The 3,707-nt window shown below is 50.8% G+C and overlaps 1 pseudogene; it reads left to right on the forward strand.

Moving 5' to 3' along the window:
• LOC107731612 (uncharacterized) overlaps positions 1-3,284 on the forward strand; it is a 5,420-nt pseudogene extending 2,136 nt beyond the window's left edge.
• Positions 3,285-3,707: the final 423 nt, after the last annotated feature.

Consider the following 3,707-nt stretch of genomic DNA (forward strand, 5'->3'; position numbering starts at 1 on the left):
GGATGTGAGTTCACCCTCCCCTGTGCAGACGGACACCGATCTACTCGAGGTCTGTCGAAGGGCTGCGGCTAAACTGTTGATCGACTGGCCATCCCAACCGGCAGGTCAGGGGGCTGAAAGAGATTTGTATGATGGAAAGAGACTTCCGTCACGTCTCCCTACAGCGAGGCAGTTTATTCCAGCCATCCCGGCATGTGTGGCTGAAATGAAGAGGTTTTGGGACAAGCCTTTTTCCCACCGTGTGCCCGTCAAGGGTTTCTCGAGGCTGGATGTTCAGGGAATGGAGGATTTGGGGATGGTGGATCCTCCCCCGGTCAAATCTTCGGTGGCTAATCATTTGCACCCAAGTTGCAGGGCTGCGCTCTCTGCAACCGGAGCCTCGCTGCCAGGGAAAACAGAATGCTTCGTCGCCTCTGTTTTTCAAAAGATCTATAAATCATCTGCACTGGCTGTTCGTGCTTTGAACGCGACGTCCCTCTTTACTGCCTATCAAGCAGAGTTATTTGAGGATAATGGGGCGTCAGCTGGACTCCGGATCTCCCAACCCAGCACTCTGGGAGGAGATACGTGTCATCACAGATTTAAACCTGCGTGCGCACGTCCCGCAGAGCAGTTCAAAGCTGCGGTCGGAGTATGGGCTTAGCGGTTGTGGGAGAGAGATCACTATGGCTGGGTTTGTCAGGCGGAGTTTTTGGATGCCCCTATTGATCCAAAGGCCATGTTCGGGGCGACGGTAACAGCGATGCTGAAAAAAGAGGGAGAGGCATTCGAGGTTTGTCTCCCCAGAAGACCGGCAGCTCGGCCTCATCACCCGAGCCGACCGAACTTCAGACCTTCAGGGAGAGGGGGTCATTCTGACTATCAACCTTCCCGTCCGGCTCCACCGCAACAGCTGGGAAACGTGGGCCCTCAGTCTAAGCCCGGTTTCGTGAGACCAAAACAGTCTTTCGCAGCCGCAGCAGCAAAACACCGGTCGGCAACCCCTCAGGGAAAGAAAAAGAGGCGGTCGACCTGAGACGTCAGCTTGGCATCAGGAAGGGTTTGGAGACAGCACTCAGGGTTTCTCTGTCCCATCCCTTCAGAACGATTCCATTCTCCCTCCCGCGGGGAAAAGGAGAAGGAATTTAAATGTGAAATGGGCTCGTGTGGTCAGTTCAAAGTCCAATGTGTGCGGGGAAATGGCCCATGTTCCTCTGGTGACCCCCAAAGAATTGTCTCTCCCTCCACCTACGAGGTTTGTTCTGAGGGAGGAAGGACAAAAGTTCATAAGCATCCCATCACAAATAAAGTTTTCTCTGCAACATCCAGGCCAAGGGCTGAGGGCGCAGAGTGGGATAAAAATAAAGAAATATCACAAAAAATTAAAACAATCACAAATAAAGATTAATCTAACTCCTTCACTGGAGCGGTATTCCCCTCCTTCGCCACTAGAGTGTGCTGCAACACCGCTAGTGAGCAAAGATGGGAAAGGCCCACTCGCAGCTCAGGCAGCGAACTGGCGTGCATGCGCAGTTCATCCCTGGGTTTTAACCACGATAGACAGGGGATACAGACTTCAATTCGCTGTAAAACCTCCTGTGTTCAATGGAGTGATAATCTCAGTGGCCCAAGGGGAAGCAGCTCAGGTTTTAGAGGAAGAAATATCCTCTTTAATGAGAAAAGGAGTGATAAGAGTGATTCCAACGAGAGAAAGCCACATAGGTTTTTACTCCCAGTATTTTGTGATTCCCAAAAGAGGGGGAGGTCTCCATCCCATTTTGGATTTACGGGTCCTCAACAAACACCTCAGAAAATACAAATTCAAAATGCTGTCGCTCAGAATGTTGTGTCAGAGTATTCGTCAGGGAGATTGGTTCACCTCAGTCGACCTCCAGGACGCATATTTTCACAGAGATATTTTTCCTGCTCACAGGTAAATACCATTTGGCCTTGCTTTGGCTCCCAGGGTTTTCAGCAAATTTGTGGAAGCGGCTCTGACGCCGTTAAGGAACGGAGGGGTCAGAGTTTCATCATATCTGGACGACCTGCTCATCTGCGCGCCATCCCCGCGGCAAGCAGAGAGCGATACGTACACACTAGTGACGCATCTGGAGAGATTAGGTTTCAAGATAAACCAGACGGAGAGTTGTCTAATTCCTGCACAGGAAATAGTCTACTTGGGTCTCAGGTTGAATTCAGTGATGTTTCGTGCTTTCCTATCAGAGGATCGCATCAAGACATTTCACAGCTGCCTCTCCCTTTTCCAACGAGGGAGATCAGTCTCTTTCAGAATGTGTCTTCGGCTACTGGGTCTGATGGCCTCAGCAGTGTCAGTGGTTCCCCTGGGACTGCTGCGAATGAGGGATTTTCAGAACTGGACAGCATCATAGAGCATTCGCCCCAAGAGCCGTCTCAGCCGCAGAGTGCGCGTCTCACCAGAATGCATGAGTGCTCTCCGTCATTAGAAAGCCCCCTCTTTTCTCAGGACAGGATGCCCTCTGGGTCCTATTTTATTGAGGAAAGTGGTGATGACAGATGCATCTCTCACGGGCTGGCGGGGCGGCGTTCGAGGGCAGAACAGTGAGAGAAGTTTGGTCTCCTGCACTTAAAAAGAAGCACAAATTTTCTAGAACTACTGACAGTGTTACTAGCTCTAACATTTTGTGCATTTTCTCAATAATCATCATGTATTGGTCAGGACGGACAATACAACGGTGATAGCCTACATAAATCGGCAGGGAAGAGTACGTTCTCACAAGCTTCACTTGTTAGTGAAATAACTGATAATGTGGAGCAGCAGGACCCTCCTGTCATTATGCGCGACACATGTTCCAGGAATAATGAACAGGGGAGCAGATTTACTGTCCAGAGGGAATCCTCTGTACGGGGAGTGGAGACTCCACCCCCAAGTGATCCACATGGTGTGGCAGAGATTTGGCCGGGCCGCCATAGATCTCTTCGCATCGTGCGAAGACGTGCAATATCCCGTGTTCTTCTCTCTGGCCGGTGACGATGCACCGTTGGGTGTGGATGCTCTAGCCCATGAGTGGCCAGACGTGTTACTGTACACGTTCCCTCCGTTGATCGAGTCGACACTACGGAGGGTTCGGCAATACAAACATGTAATGATTCTGATCGCACCATACTGGCCGGGGAGACTGTGGGTTGCGGAGATTGCGCAACTGCTCTACGACCAGCCATGGCTGTTACCAGCACGCAGGGATCTCCTCTCACAAGCACGGGGGGAAATATTTCACCCCTCCCCTCAGAAACTAGCTCTCTGAGCCTGGCCCGTGAGAGGCTAAATCTGAATACCTCCGAAAGTGATAGAGACAATTCAGAATGCGAGGGCTGCCTCGACACGTTCTTTATATAATCTCAAATGGAGAGGGTTTGAGGGATGGTGTGCAGATAGAAACATTGTTCCTTTCTTGTGTTCAGTTTCGGATGTGCTGTGCTTCCTACAGGACCTTCTGGATAAGGGCAGAGCCTTCTCTGCAGTTAAGGTTTATCTGTCCGCTATCTCGGCATGTCATGTTGGTCTTAACACGGTACGATTGGCCAACACCCTCTCATCTGTCGATTTATGAGAGGGGCATGTAGGCTACACCCAGTATCGAATCCACTGGTCCCGCCTTGGGAGTTGTCCGTAGTTCTGAACGTGCTCTCCTTTCGAACCCATTGATAACATTGCCTTGAAGCTGCTCGCTTTTAAGACGGCTATGTTA

Source organism: Sinocyclocheilus rhinocerous, unplaced genomic scaffold (genome assembly GCF_001515625.1).
Source record: "Sinocyclocheilus rhinocerous isolate Xijiao unplaced genomic scaffold, SAMN03320098_v1.1 scaffold4808, whole genome shotgun sequence".
Taxonomy (NCBI): Eukaryota; Metazoa; Chordata; class Actinopteri; order Cypriniformes; family Cyprinidae; genus Sinocyclocheilus; species Sinocyclocheilus rhinocerous.